The sequence below is a fragment of the Galeopterus variegatus genome, unplaced genomic scaffold, assembly GCF_000696425.1.
Source record: "Galeopterus variegatus unplaced genomic scaffold, G_variegatus-3.0.2 Scaffold8635, whole genome shotgun sequence".
Classification (NCBI taxonomy): domain Eukaryota; kingdom Metazoa; phylum Chordata; class Mammalia; order Dermoptera; family Cynocephalidae; genus Galeopterus; species Galeopterus variegatus.
Genome location: NW_007734746.1, coordinates 53,881 through 70,209, shown reverse-complemented (window position 1 = coordinate 70,209; position 16,329 = coordinate 53,881). Strand labels below are relative to the sequence as shown.

Here is a 16,329-nt window from a genome sequence, read left to right as displayed (position 1 = left end):
GATCGCAACCCTCAGTGTCGCCCCCGTACCGGACCGGGACCGGCAACGGGATCGCAAGCCTTGGTGTTGCTCCCGCGCCTCGCCCAGCCAGCGAGCGGGAACCGGTCTGTATGTGGGATCCGAACCCTCGGGCGGGAGCCCCGCCGCACTTCCCAAGCGGCGCACTATCCAGTGCGCCACCGGGCCGGCCTGATTGATACTTTCACAGAGTCTTTCCACCATGTAATTTCTTGTACAAATGAGAAGCATATTATTAATGAATTGATTAATACTTATTTATTAGTATTTATTAATAAGTATTAGGATTACATTTTAGGTAGGTTTTTCAGTGAAAGTGTAGGTTTTCTACACTATCTGCATTGTTTGAAGGGGAATAAACTAAATGCTCTGCAAGAGCGTTTGACCACTACTATTATTAAAGGTGTTTCTAACATATGGGGTTTCTAGATAATTGTTTCCAACATTCAATGTCTATGTCACACTTACAGAAATATTTTTTTTTGTAAAAATTCTGTGAATAAATTTGGGTTTTAATATGAGTTTTCTGTTTGCTACCTTTTAAAATTTCATAATATACTAAATAAGATTCTCTCCTGGAATACTGCTTTCTCTTGAGTGCAACTCACCTCAGATTTCTTCCCTGCCTTGCATGCTGATCTTCAATGCTAAGGTCTTCCCAAATTTTTTCTAAAACAGAGGCCCAGGAATCATTTCTGGTGAACTTTGCTACTTTAGGTTCCTTAGTTACTTTTTCTACATAAATACCATGCTGAGAAACTGGCACATTAGCCATAAATTGAGTTTCATCATCTGAAACAGAAAAGTGAACATATTTTATGAGAAACAAGGCACCAGTTAGCGGAAAAAAGGCAAAAGGCATTTACCCATTTCAGGACTTCATCAAGCACAAGGGGTCAAAATGGCAAGCAATTTAATGAACACAATAAAATCCTCACTGGGCTGCAAAAACAAACGTCCCTGGGCCATGAAACATATCCATAAGGATGGCACTAGGGGAGCTTTCTTTATAGGAAGAAAATCTCCCTTTAATACATAGATTCTCATTCTCACAGAAAAACTATTAGATTCTAGCTCCATGACAGCAATGAATGACCGTGTCTGTCTTACTTACCAGTGTACTCTACTGCCTTTCCACATTCCAAGTCTTGGAACAGGCATGATGCATAAGAAATACTTGATCACTAATGACTAAGTGAAGGAACGATGCCATCCTTACCTATTGACGCTGGGTTCTGAGAAGTTTTGAGCATCACATCTCTCTAGCGGTCCCTCTGAGCAGAGTCCAGCAAAGCCCACTCCTCCAGGGTGAAGTCCACAGCCACATCCTCAAAGACCACTGAGTCTTGAAACCTCTAACACACGTGCCGGAGCATGGCTGAGACTGGCAGCATGGGCACTGTACTCCATCCACACAGAATGCACACAAGATGCTGTGGCCTCCCAATATCTGCCCTGTGGCACTTGTCAGACCTCTTCCTCTGTCTATACTCACTTCCTTATAGATTTTACAGCACCACTAACGCATTGAACTGGTCTCTACATCTTCACTAGGACCACTTCAGGACTTATTCCTCTCTATCAAAAGGGTTTAGACCACATTGAAGATATCAAAGAAATGCTATACAAACGAAACAAACATTTGCATTTTAAGACCAACAGTCCCTTGTGACACAAACTGTTTTCAGCCCCCTCCCTGCTGCACACTACAGCACTCAGCACTCCATGAGCACAGAGTCAAACCCAGATGAGGTTTTAAGGTTCATCAAAGCATACTGCAGGACTGGGAACTTTTCCTTCTGTTCCCTCCACACACATGAGGCCAAGGGGCCTGTGTGGACCCAACTTGCAACAAGACCAGGAAGCCACAGTGTCTTAAAGAACTCCAGGCCCAACTGGCTGAGTGAAAAGTCTTTTAGAGAAGCACTAATTTTAACTTCTTCATGTAATAATTATCATAAGTTCAGCCTCTACTTTTTCTCTCTGTGCATTTTCATGGAAATAGGAAGTTATTGAGAAATCAGCCCTCAGGAAAGAAGGAAAAGGTGTGAGAATTTAGACCTCAGCACATTCCCTACACTCCTGAAACCAAATCTCAGCACCTAAGCCCACCAGTGTTTTGTTTTTTTCTAATTCAACTTTGAGTTCTCTCTCTCTCTCCCCTCCCCCACACACATGAATACATACAAACACACACACAAAGTACACACAGACTGAGGGTATAAAATTTGCAAGCAGCTCTTTCCACCAGAGCCATAAAGTGTATCCTTGCTAACCTCAATGATAAGGTTTAGAGCCTCACTTTGTAAAGGAATTAACTGAAGCCCAAAACATTTGACTGTGAATTTACCGTATGATAAAATACATGAAGGATTAAGCAGTGTCTTCCTATAAAACATCCCTTATCTCAAATTCCAGGAGAAAGTGACTCCCCACACACCACCCTAGAGGCTGCACTCTCAATTTCTCATTTCCATATGCCATATTGGGCACATGAGCATGACAGGCCAAGCCCCGAACACAGGAACCACTGAGAGACATGGTGCCTTTAAACTCGGGTTTCTAAAAAAAGATCATTAACCTGCTAACATCCATGAGCAGGGGACAGAAAATACTGTCATGCAACAGCTCCGATGCCAGCATTTACCTATTCAGCAGCAGAACAACGGGAACACCCCATTATTGGTACAGGGAATGACAGGGGTCCCCTGGGTCCACCTCCATTGCTCTTAGTATGGTGCATCTGTAGTGTTTTCTCGTCATAAAGTTCCCTTGCCTAGTGTGCAGTAAAGAGCCAACATTGTAGGCCTTAGACTTTATCTTCAGAAAGCCTTGCTGACAATGACGCCCTTGGCTAGGCTGTTGGATTGAGTTGTGCCCCTCAAAGCCCACGTATAAGAAACTCAGCCCCCACTGTGATAATGTTAAGCGGGTGGGAAATCCTACTATGGTCGTTGAAAAGTGGGGACTTGAAGAGGCAATTAGATTGTGAGGACCATAGATTAATAAGCTGATGGTTTAATGGTGGTCATGGGTGTGGTTCCAACAGCTTTAAAATGAGAGTGCTTGAGGAGCACGTCCTCTCTCTCTGCCTCTGCCATCTATCATGTGACACCCTGCTTTGCTGTGAAGAGTCACAACCCATCAGCAAGGCTCTCACCAGACCTGTTCTCTGGACTTTGGACTTCCCAGCCTCTGAAACTGTAAGCAGTACATATTATTTCTTTACAAATTACCCAGTTTGAGGTATTTCTGTTATAAACAACAGAAACAGACTAATACAGCTGGTGTCTGGGAACCTGGGTTTCAGGAAAGTTCACACCACGCTTACTGATATGCAAACTACACTGTTCGTGCTGAATGCCTGCTTCCCTTCCGGAAGTCTGGAAGTTTGGTACATGCTGGGCAGAGGATGCTTATATGATGAGGCCGCAGAAAAAATCCTGGGTGCTGAGTCTCTAACAAGCTTTGCTGGGAAACACTTCACATGTGTTGTCACAGCTCATGGCTGGGGAACCAGACGCATTCTGTGTGACTCCACTGGGAAAGGACTCTTGAGACCCCACACCTGGTTCCTTTTGGACGGCTCCCCGGTGCCTTCTCCCCTTGCTGATTTGCCTGTGTGTCCTTTTATTGTAACAAGTCACAGTCATGAGTGTGACTGTAGGCTGTCTTGTGAATCCTACCAGTAGGACCTAGGGGTGGTCTTGGGGACACCTGATGCAGTTGGCATCAGAAGTGGGATTTGCTTGACCTTGACTCACTGAAATTTGGCAAAAGCAGTGTTTGGGAAAAGGGAGGATGAGGGGTAAGGGATGGTGAGACTTTGGCACTTGGGTGGCTGTGGAGTCCTCCATGTTATGGAACAGCAGCTGAGCTACCATTTGAGGGTTAAAAGTTGATAGAGGGAAAGATGAGAGATCCAGCTGCAGGAGGGGGCACGCTGGCTGTGCTGGCCACTTCCGGCCATGCTGGCCAAGAGAGAGAAAAGGGAGTGCGGCCTGAGCCTGGGTGATGCGTTTAGTCTCTGGTCTCTCCACCAGGCAGGAGGAGAAAGGGCCCCCATGTTCCCAAAGGTGAGCTTGGAATGGGCAAAAAGTGTTACAAGTCTGCATTGCATTGGGAGGGGAGAAGAAAGTTAAATCAGTTCCCAGGGCTGGAGCAAAATGTTAGATGAAACAAGGGGAGAGGGACGGGGCACCCCAGCCTCTTTTCAAACTGCTGCTGGTGCTGCCAGAGCCCCTGACCAGCCAAGATCTTCCCTGGCAGCTGTAAGGTTATCCCTGAAATGCCAAATTTACTGCCAGGAGTCTTGGGTTGTGCTGTGTTCACCCAGAAAGACATGTCCATGTCCTCACCCCTAGAACCTGTGAGTGTGACCTTATTTGTAAATAAAGTTTTCACAGATGTAACCAACTTAAGATGAGGTCATCAGCATGGGCCCTAATCTAGCATGACTGGTGTCCTTGAACACAGAAAATGCCACATGAAGACATAGACACTCGGGGAAGATGGCCACGTGAAGAGGGAGACTGGAATTATGCTGCCACAAGCAAAAGGACACCAGGGGCCACCAGAAACTCCAAGAGACAAGGGACGCTACTGTACCTGCACATGTGACGAAAAGGAAGAAAATGTTGTCATATGCTTGTGATTTACAAATGCTGCAGGGGTCATCTCAGTCAGCTTGGCATTGCCCTAGTAGGGCTCTCCGTGGTGGCTCTGCACCTGTGACAAGTCTCTGACTGGGTCCTCAGGCTGTCAGTGAAATCTTTGAAAGGCCATTTCCCTGGTCATCTTATATATAAAAATCCAGACTCCCCCTTTTGCCACTGCATGACCCTTCTTCCCCTTAAATTGATTTAGTATTTTCCATAGCGCTCACAACACCTGGCATAGTGTCAATTGTTTGGTTTGTGTAACCGCTTTCAGGCACATTTTAGGTAGACATAGAGATAGATAGATCCCTAGTTTTATTTAGTGCTGAATTGTTAGAACTTACAATGCCTAGAATAAAATAGATACTAAATAAATTTGTCAATAAATTAATAAACAACTAGGTGTACTCTATCCTCTCGACAGTGTTGTGTAAAACCATGTATAAAATGATGATTTAAATATATTTGAATTTTCCATTAATTTACATTATGCTTTCAGAAACATATTTCTCTGGTTAATAAAATGATCTTAAACACACTTTAGGCATCTAACATCTATTTTTTTTTTTTTTTTTGTCTTTTTTCGTGTCTGGCAACGGATCGCAACCCTCAGTGTCGCGCCCGTACCGGACCGGGACCGGCAATGGGATCACAACCCTCGGTGTTGCTCCCACACCTCGCTCAGCCAGTGAGCGGGAACCGGTCTGTATGTGGGATCCGAACCCTCGGCGGGAGCGCCACCACGCTCCCAAGCGGCGCACTGTAGCAGTGCGCCACCGGGCCGGCCCCTAACATCTATTTTTAAGAACATTAGGGTTAGGGTTCGGGTTGTCCGGGTTAGGGATTCAGGTTCAGGTTCGAGATTTGAGTTAGGGTGCAGTTCAGGTTCAGCTTCAGGTTCGGGTTCAGGGTTCGGGTTAGGGGTTCAGGTTTGGATTCAGGTTTGGGTTTGGGTTTGGATTAGGGTTAGGAGTTAGTGGTTAGGGCTTTGGGTTAGGGCTTAGGGGTTTGGGATTAGGGGTTAGAGGTTTGGGGTTCAGGCTTGGGTTAAATAATAGCTAAAATTAAATGAACCAAAAAGCAACATAAACAGATTATAATCTGGTCCCACTAGATTGTAACGGAGCTGAAAAATTCCTGCCACCTAGTGACACTGTAGCTGTGGTAAGGTCATAGTGCAGCACGTTACTCATGTGTTTGTGGCGATGCTGGCTAGGATCATAGGCTGTGCAGTATAGCCCAGCTGTGTGGTTGGCTGTACCACCTGCGTTTGTGTAAGTATACTCTACGCGTTCGCACAATGAGAAACTCACCTAGCAACGCATTTCTCACAACATATACCCATCATTAAACGATGCATGACTGGATTTAGGGTTGTTGAGATAACTACTCAAAGAAACAGATAGAAAAATAAATAGTGGTGATCGCTGGGAAACATGATAAGTTCATTTGAGCAGGATTTTGTATAAATCTTTTTGTATGATATTTTCACCACATATCACTTTGATAAAAAATTTTTAAAATTTCATTTAAAAATACTTGTAATCCTTATTTAGCTTGGATCCTTATTTCCTATTATTTTATTTCAGAAAGCAATGCAACATCCAGCACACCCACTTCAACCATTCTTGAGCTGAGTGAACATACAAAGAGATGGGCAATTTGCTTACCCTTCGTTAAGTGAATCTGTTTTTTTCCAAATCCAAGTATCGCATCCCTAAATTCCTCCATGCCCGCTTCCTTTTTGCCATAATCTCTTCATATTCGTCCCAAGCTTAGCTTTTTTCCTTCTTTTTATGGCCTTTTAACCCAAACCGCCAGTCCCTATGTAGTTGCCTGTGTCCTCTGACCTCACTCACAACTTTTAGGGCAGTGAGCTACTGTTCTCACTGTAGGTTAGGAGTTCTCAGATTTTCTGAAGAAACATGGCCTTTTCCCAAAATAAGTAGGAGGAAATACGGCAAACCAGGATCAGACGGAAGTCATTTTCTTTGGAAAATTTCAAACATTGGGATAGCTTTCTCATAATATCACAAATGTGGTAAACAATTTTAACATGCAAAAGAATAAGGGAAGGTTTTCAGTTCTACTTTGGAGATAATATTTTTCTTTTCTCAATGTAAAATTACTCAGCATGTGATTATTTTTTGTAAGTTTGTAAAACACAAAATGTATACATAGAAAAGAGGCTAGTCAATAGTCACATCATTCTGAGAAGACTGTTATTAACATCTAGATGTATTTTCTTCTAGTCTTTTTCTGTGCATCTTCCCAGTGATATGGAAAGTAAACATTCTACTTTAAAATCTACTAGTGGTTATTCTAGCTAAGACTTTTCCCAAATCTGTGTTAAGTGGCAATAACAGAAAAAAAAATTTTTTTTTTTTTCGTTTTTTTTGTCTTTTTTCGTGACCGGCAACGGATCGCAACCCTCAGTGTCGCGCCCGTACCGGACCGGGACCAGCAACGGGATCGCAACCCTCGGTGTTGCTCCCGTGCCTCGCTCAGCCAGTGAGCGGGAACCGGTCTGCATGTGGGATCCGAACCCTCGGCGGGAGCGCCGCCACACTTCCCAAGCGGCACACTATAGCAGTGCGCCACCGGGCCGGCCCAAACATTGGAATAGCTTTCTAAAGCCGAGAATATTCTCCACAATTCACTTTCATTCATCCATTCATTCGTTTAACATTGTTTGAGCATCTACTGTGTGACGTGCTGTTTGGTGGCATGAGGGCTACTAATGTGAGGACGAGGTGAAGAGCAACCTGACAGGGGTCTTCTCTCTGCTGCCCGTTTCATAGGGGCTCACGTCAAAACCCACCCAGTTCTCTTCTTGGTGGCCACTTGTCCATCCTCACACCCCCTCGCGAGCACACCGCTTTTCTGAGAGCAGCATTTGTTTTATGATTTCAAATTTCCAAATTCCCAATGTGATTTCCTTCATATTTGAATTTTATGATGTTTACTGCAGAAAAGAAATGAAGACACTCCTACCTACTATAAGAAATTGCTTTTCAACTGTTCATTAAAAATGAAAGAGAATGGAAACTATTGAAATTTTGAGTAATCAAGTATGTGGTGGGTAGTTTATGTAGAATGGGCTTAATCATTGATTTCACTAATCAAAAACAGAGCTTAAAATTGGTTTTGATTTTTTAAAATCAAAATTTTATTTACTAGAAAGTGATTACTGTAGCCCAAATAGTTAAGTTACTGTTACCATTTCTTTCCTTTTTGAGTGAAAACCAAGCTTCTTATTGTATTTGGTGCTCCTGTGGTCTTTCCACTGAAGCTTATGAAAGTAGATACCCCCAACCCTGAAAAATCTCCAGAATTTCAAAATGTGTATGCAGGAAACACAATGATTCATTTTTAAATTTACGCAAGCCTCGAAATCTTGGAAAGAATGACCTACAAACAACACAGGAACACAGAGGATGTTTGGGTCTGTAATATTTACAAATTGTGCAATTAACCACAAATTATATGGTTTCCACCAGTGTCCATCAACAAAGACCATGCCCAGCACTGCTCAAAGGGAAACAGAGAGTAGGTGACCAAGGGCATGATCACCATGTTCAAGGGGAAAGACTATGGCAAAATTAGGTCACCTCTTTTATGAGAAGAGCTTCCGAAGCATACTTCTCATCAGAGCCATCCTTTGAGCCACAGAAAGAGAATTCTACTGACGATACTTTGGTTTTAACCACAACACTGAGCATGGAATTCATTCCAGAGGAGTTTCTCCATGTTACCAATGATGTATGTAAAAAGTCATGTAAGAAGGACAAAAATCATATTTTCTCTTTTACATTGAGATGATTAAGATGTCATTCCTTTCCCACTGGCTTTCCCCTTTCTCTTGGCATGGAGAGTGCTAGGATTTTGAAGAGCACGGAAACAAAGAGCAGAAATTACAGATCCCTTTCCTTCCATTTCTTCATTCATTGAATAAAATAATTGCTGATACATCACATGTGCCGGGATCAATGCTAGAAGCTGGGATACTATGGCGAGCAGGGCACAGTGCAGATCTCATGTCACCTTCTGTCTAGGATGCCTCCTGCTCACTTACACATGCTCTTGATTTGAAAATGCATAAGCGTGCCAGCGAGCCAATGGCAGCTGTGCAGACATGGTCCAAGCACTGGCCCTTGTAAATTATATTAAAGAGAGGAGGTGATGAAAGTTCCAGTGTGGTGAGCACTCAACCTCCAACCTGTTGTTTACTTCCTTTTTATAAGCCAGCTGCTCACTAGCAGGTAGAAGATAAATTCGTGTTTCTTTTTTTGTTGGAAAGTCATAGGAGGGGAGAAGAAATCTCCTAGACTTTACCTTCTATTCTGATTAATTTATAGAGAATTTATAATCTAAACTCCTGGGAAATCACATTGTAGCACTGCACAAAAAGTTCAAGATAGAAACATATAGACTCTCATCTTAAGGTTACAGCAAAGGCTTCTAAGAGGAACTCCAAAGTTACCCCTAAAATTGCCCACTTAGAGCGGGTCTCTTGGTGGGAAACTTATGAAATACAGAGCAGCATCTTCAAATAAAAAGAGTCATTGTCCTACAGTGCTCACCAAGAGGCATGCCCCTGCAAAAGTAAGGGCCTGCTGAGTGGGACAGAAACCAACTTATTTAGACTTGTTTTGTCCTAGAGGTATTGGCAGAAGCAGTCAGCTCCCCAAGGGCAGAAAGCATGGTGCCGTCAACCTGCCTTCCCAACGCCTGCCATGTAGCAAGTGTTCAAAACATTAAAGGGAGCAAGAAACTCATTGCTCTTTCACAGAAAAAAAATTAAAATAATTGTGTGTATAAATTTTTCTCTTTCCCACCCTCTGCAGGACAGACATTTTCTCTCCTCATCTTCCACATCTGTCTGGCAAAACAATGAAATGAATGGATACTCCGAATCGAAGGTGAAAAAAGTACTGTCGGGGCTCCTATGTGAGGAACAGCCTGGAGCTCTCTGAGGGAGAATAAGAGATGCTGTGGGTTGAAGGAGGGAACCAGAGCTCCTGAGCTGGGGGCAGGTTCAGGCCATTTATGGGTGGGGGAGAAATGAGTTTTGGGACCGGAATCTAAAAAGAGACATTCTGGGTGTTTTGCTCTTTTCTATGTGTTTTCTGCCCTCTCCGGAAAAGCCCATGTTGAAGACCTGACCCTGCATCAGGGCTCTAGAGTTTGGTGCTCAGCGAGACTGTCCTCAGGATCAGTGAAGGATGGCCACAGGGGAGCACGAATTATGATCTTTGCATCTCGTAATACTTCCCATCTGCCACTCCCAGATGCATGGCCTTGTGGTGGCCAAAGCTTACACACTATCAGCAAACAATTGTGCACAACAACAACAACAAAATCTAGAGTCCAATAATAGTGTATCTGTTTATTTCCATGAGTCCAGATGATGGTTGTTTAATTGCATGAGGAAGTAACCCCTCACAGGTGGAATAAAATGATGATGTTTCATTCAGAAGTGGATTACTCTTAATAAACAATCAAAGGAGGAGTCCTGTAGCCCAGTGGTTGCCCTGCCTTGATGGAAGGGGCCACCTGCAATAGTAACAAGGGGTGGGCACAGCCGGAAATTCATTTTGTGGAAAATGTGATCAAGATCCATTTTAAACAGCAGGCCTCTGCTTTGACAAATGCAACAATCCCGAGGTGATTCGTCATTCATTTAATCCTAAACCGAACTGGCTTCCTGCTGACTCAATAGCTCCCTGCTGTGACCTCTCCTGAGTCTTCAGGGCCACAGGCATTGCCTTTCGCTTTGTGTTTTTCCTTATAGCGGTCACCAAAGGGAAAGCTTATTTTAATTTTCATAAATATGCAAAGGTTTCACTTGTTTCCCTACACATTTTAGGTGTCTGGGCCTCCCAGCATGACTCAGATCTCTCAGATTATATTGATAATGAACTCGGCCAGAGGAGTTCTCTTCCCAGAAAAAGCTAAGGCTTTGCTGCTGGGTGCCAGCCCATTACTGGAGCACAGGATTCAATGCTCCTTACCTGGGTTTTTTGCCTCCTCGGGGCCTGTTTTCATTCCCAAGCACTGGACCACACAGTTCTGCCTGATGCCCACGGAGTGTTCACAAAAGCATTCCTCATGTCTGCGGTCCCCAGAGCAAGCAGTTATAAAATGCTGTGTCTTTCTTTTCCCAGAAATAAATTAGTGTCCTGTGGTTGACCAGGAAGCACTGGCAGGTTTTGTTTGTTTTTTTGCACGTAAGAAGTTGGTAATCGTCAGTAGGTTGTAAAAAAATGAGGAATTATTTTAAAGGATGCAACACCTTTTGTCAGAGGAACCCAGACAACTTACATTTGATTTTATTTCAAAATGGTACCAGAGAGTCTCTTATGTAGGGAAAATAGTAGGTTACTTAGTAACTCCTGAAATTAATGTATTTATCACAATCGTGTGTGTGTGTGTTTGCACAATCATGCCAATACTGTATTTCTGTAGGATAAGTTCCTGAGCAATGGAGTTGCTAGGTCAAAGGGCATACATAGTTAAAATTCTGAAAGATATTGCCAATAGCTTGCCAAAGAAGGTGATACCAATTTACATTCCCATCAAAAAGGTTACCCACGTTCTCCTGGCACTGGATAATATCAAACATTTAATCCGATAAGTAGAAAATAGAATCTCATCATTGGTTAGATTTGTATTTTCTAAATTAACAAAGTTGAGCCTCTACTCATACGTTTACTATCATTGATATTTCTTTTTCTGGGAACTACTTGTTCAGGTCCTCTGTGGTCCATGTGCAATAGGATTGTTCATCTTTTTCTTATTGATTTATATGAATTTTTATATATTAAGGAATTCTATATTTGTTATATGTAATGCTAGTAATTTTTACTTCATGATGGCAAGGGACTTGTCTATTTCCTTTGTTACTCTGTGGAAACTTTTTGTGATGTTAAATTGACTATCTTTCCCTTTGTGATGTCTGGAATTTATACCATATTTAGAAAGTATTTTCATAATTTGGGACGATCTAAAAAATTTACCTGTTTGGTTATAGTGCCTTTGTGGCTTAATTTTTCATATTTAATATTTTTATTTATCTGAAATTTATTTTGGATTAAGGTAGGTAACAGCTATTTTTGTGATTTTCCAAATGCTAGGCTATCTTCTTCCACACGAGCATACTTTTGTTTGAAATGCCGATTTTTACATATAGAATTTTTATATGCATTTGGGCCATTTTCTGGGCTTGCAGACTATGGTGTCGTGCAAGAACAGAACTAGCTTCACATTCTATCAACCTATTCTTGTACAACACTATATTATCCTATGACATACATAGTGCCAAGTTTCTGTGTTCATGTCTTTCCCTATCTTTTTTATCCATTAATTCATTATTCCCACGCAGTTGGTCAAGATTTCACTGGGATCTACAATGAACAAGCACAGGAATTTGTCAATTCTATCATTTGTTGTTACCTAGTTGATTAAATCTTGCTTTTTTCTGCATTTACTTTTTCCTTTGGTTTTTCATTGATTCATTTTTTGTTTGTTTATTTTTCTTATTTCTGAAGATGAATTTTTTTTATTAATTTGTTATTATTTCTCATTTAGCAATGTAAAGATTTAAGCCTATGAATTTAACTTTGGGGACAGATTTATGGGTATCTAATAGACTTTTAAACACAGCTTTTTGAGGTATACTAAATTACTGACCTACAATAAATAAATAAATTGTGCATATTTAAAATCCACAGTTTGAGTTTTGACATATATACCCATGAAACCACCACCACAATTAAGATAATGAAGATATTCATCACCCCGAAAGTTTCCTTTTGTCCCTTTTTAATTCTTCTCTTTTGAGCCCCTTTGATCTACCTTCATTTGGCAAGGCAACCACTAATTTGTTTTCTTTCACTATAGATGACTTTGCATATTCTAGAATGTAATATATATATATAATTATACACTATGTACTTTTTTCAATTTGGTTTCTTTCATTCATCTTAATCTTTTTGAGATTCATCAATGTTGTATGACATATCAATACCTCATTCTTTTTCATTGCTGAGTAATTTTCCATTGCATGGATGTGCCATGCTTTGCTTAACTGTTAATGTGTTAATAGACATTTGGGTTATTTCAAGTTTGGGACTATTACAAATAAAGTTGCTATAAACATAGTGAACACATCTTTGTGTGGATAGACACTTTCATTTGTCTTGGGCAAGTACCTAGGAGTAAAATGTTTGGATCTCAGGTGTACGATTTAACTTTTGAAGAAGCTGCCACACTCGTTTTCAAAGTGCTCTTCCCATTTAACATTCCCACCAACAGAGTATGAGCGTTCCAGCTCCTCCACATCCCACCAACACTTGGTACCATCAATATGTTTACTTTTAGTCATTCTAATAGGTGTGTGGTGGTATTTCATTGCAGTTTTGATCTGCATTTCTCTAATAAGTTAACAACTTTTCATGTGCTTATTGCCCATACGTAGATCTTCTTTGGAAAATTGTTTATATCCTTTGTTAATTTTTTTATTGGGTTGTTTGTTTTCTTATTGTTGAGTTTTAAGAGTTCTGTATATATCCTGGGTAAGAGTTCTTATTCTTATAGCCAAATAATACCCCATTGTGTAAATATACCACTTTTTTCAAATCCATTTGCTTAACTGGGTAGAAAATGTTAAATTATTAAATATTTAAAATTACCACATTCTTTGGAGAAACACTACTTGGCCACATACTGCTTAATAACATCTATTTATTTATTTATTTTATTTTATTTTTGTCTTTTGTCTTTTTCCGTGTCCAGCAACGGATCGCAACCCTCAGTGTTGCCCCCGTACCGGACCGGGGACCGGCAACGGGATCGCAACCCTTGGCGCTGCTCCCGTGCCTCGCTCAGCCAGTGAGCGGCCGGTCTGTATGTGGGATCCGAACCCTCGGGCGGGAGCGCCACCGCGCTTCCCAAGCGGCGCACTATCCAGGCCGGCCCAACATCTATTTATTTTAAAATGTCTTAATATATGGTCCAGCGATGCCACTTCCAGGCATATATTCAAAAGAATTGAAAGGTGTTGAACAGATATTTGTATACCAATGTTCATAGCAGCATTAGTCACAATAGCCGAAAGGTGGCTCATGTGCTGTATAGTACATATAAATATATTACATACATATAGTATGTTGATACGATGGAATATTATTTAGCATTAAAAAGGAAGGAAATTCTGTCACAGGCTACAAATGGATAAACCTTGAAGACATGATGCTAAATGAAGTAGCCAGACACAAAAGGACAAATATTGTATGAGCCCATGTATATGAAGCACCTGGAATAGTAAAATTTACAGAGACAAAAAGTAGAATGGTGATTGCCAGAGGTTGAGAGAGGGAGAGAACAGGGAGTTACTGTTTAATGAGTACAGAGTTTTGTTTCTGCAAAGTGAAGGGGATTCTGGAGACGGATGGTGGTGACGGTTTCGTAACAGTGTGAACGTACTTAGTCGTACGCTTAACATGATTAAATATTTTATCACATATATCTTACCACACTTTTAAAAATCCTATTTCCTCTAATGAAAACAGATACATTAGGCATAAACAGAACTCTGAGTGTGTTATTATTATTTTTATTTTTTACATAAATAGTAGCGTATACTACATACAAAAGAGAACTCTTCGGGAGACCTACTTCCTAAATATTTTCTGAGCCAGCCTACCCATTCAATCAATTGTTGAAGAGGACAGGGATGTCACTTTGTAGACTGTCACTCAGTTTGGGTTTGCTTCCTGCTTCCTCATGATTGGTTTCAGGTTGCTCACTTTTTGTCAGTAATACTACAGAAGAGACACTGTGTCTTCTTACTGTTTCATACCAGGAGGCACCTCGCCTTGGTTCCTGCCATTACTGGGGGAGTGAATTTCAACCACTTGGTTAAGGTAGAGTCATCCAGGTTTTTTCACTGTAAAACAACCAATTTTCCTTTTGTAATTAATATGTGAGGAGATTCTTTGAGATAATGTATATATCATCTCCTGGTTTTAATATCAATTGATGATTTTTGCCTGAATCAATCATTACTGTGATGACTAAAACGTCATTATTATTAAGTTTATTTTCATTCTCTGAAAGTCTGCTGAACTCTGGAGCCAGGCTGGGTCAGTAGGGCTGTGTGGTGCCTCTTTTACCAGCCTCTGCCTCCTGAAGTCCTGTGTATTATCTCCAGAAAACTTAGCTTGCAGTCTTAGCCAAAGGGTAGAATCCCAGGAAGACTGTGAGAGATACTGCGGCCCAGGTTTAGGACATGAAATACACTGAATTTGTCTCTGTGTCTACCATGCTCTGTCAGCACCACGCTCAGCCAGTGAGCAACCGGCCATCCCTATATGGGATCCGAACCCGGGGCCTTGGTGTTATCAGCACCGCACTCTACCGAGTGAGCCACGGGCCGGCCCGCTTCTACCATGCTCTGGCTCCAGAGAAATAAGAGAGTTGCTAGTGAGGCTGGCTCCATTTAGTGCATCTTCTGTACCCTGAACTCTGTTTCAGTCATCTTGTCCCTGGTCTTGCTGCTCTAAGGACTCATCAGCTTTCTTTTCCTTTGGACATGTAATCTAGATCTTCAATTTTGAAACTAAATTTGGAATCTTTCTCTGGAACTCCAATTTCTTTGGCAAGTTGTTCTCTGAAATCAGTCCCATTGTAAGGATTGTTCATAAATGCCTTGATGAGGTTGTGCATAATTGAGAGGAGCTGTGGTTGGTACAACACAGTCCGGCTTCTCTGTTTTGAGTCTGTTCTTCAAGGCGATCTTGTTCATAGTCTTGGCTTGATTCTAAAGTCTCCCCAAGGACTGGTCTTTCCTGCCTAGTTCTTTGGTTGTGAAACCAAGTCTGGATTCTTGACTCTTACAGTGTTGATTTCTAAAGCAAGTTTTCGTTTGGTAGCATAACTTGGGTAAGGTTTTTGGTAGAAAGCACTGAGGGGAATTTTCAACTAACCCTCTGTGAATTTGGTGTAACTGCACATATGATTTGTTGATACAGTCCTATTTAGACAGTTGTTTTGGGCCATGCTGGAAAAGTCCTGGTGTCTAAGCAACTGTCAGGGAGACCTCCCTTGTCAATTTTTACAAAGTCTTTCTAGGATTTTGATAAGGATTGCATTGAACCTAGATAAATTTGGGTAGTTATGTTCCATGGAGTTGCCACAAACACTTAATTAGAGAGTATTGAATCATTGTTCTTAGGGGAAATACAGGGCTGGGTTCCTGTAAGCCTCTGGTCATAATGTTTTCATCATCAGATAAACAGTCTCATTTTGTGTATTACTGTTTAAAGACATCTTATTTAATATGTGTTATTGATACATTAGCATTGAACTCACAGCCAGCAGAATTATAACTCAAGAAGGAAGTCTATCTAATACACATTTATTTTCTGTAAAGCACATCACAGTCTTCTTGCGCTTGGGAACACTAGACAGTACTTCAGCACTAATGCTCGGGAGCCATTTTAAACCGTGAAATCACCACCCAAAAAAGCACAAAAATGCTTAAAGCATGGCACTAAATATACCGCACAAAGGACACTTGTTCACAGTATGAGAAGTGAAACAAGAAGACAGAGTTTCAGCTTGTTCAGCCCACGCTGGGAATATGCACATG

General features: G+C 41.5%; 2 pseudogenes; both read right to left on the bottom strand.

Annotated features, from left to right (window-relative positions):
• The window catches only part of LOC103608618, a 4,040-nt pseudogene extending 1,481 nt beyond the window's left edge, over positions 1–2,559 (bottom strand).
• Positions 2,560–15,122: 12,563 nt separating this feature from the next.
• Positions 15,123–15,737, bottom strand: LOC103608617 (annotated as a pseudogene).
• Positions 15,738–16,329: the final 592 nt, after the last annotated feature.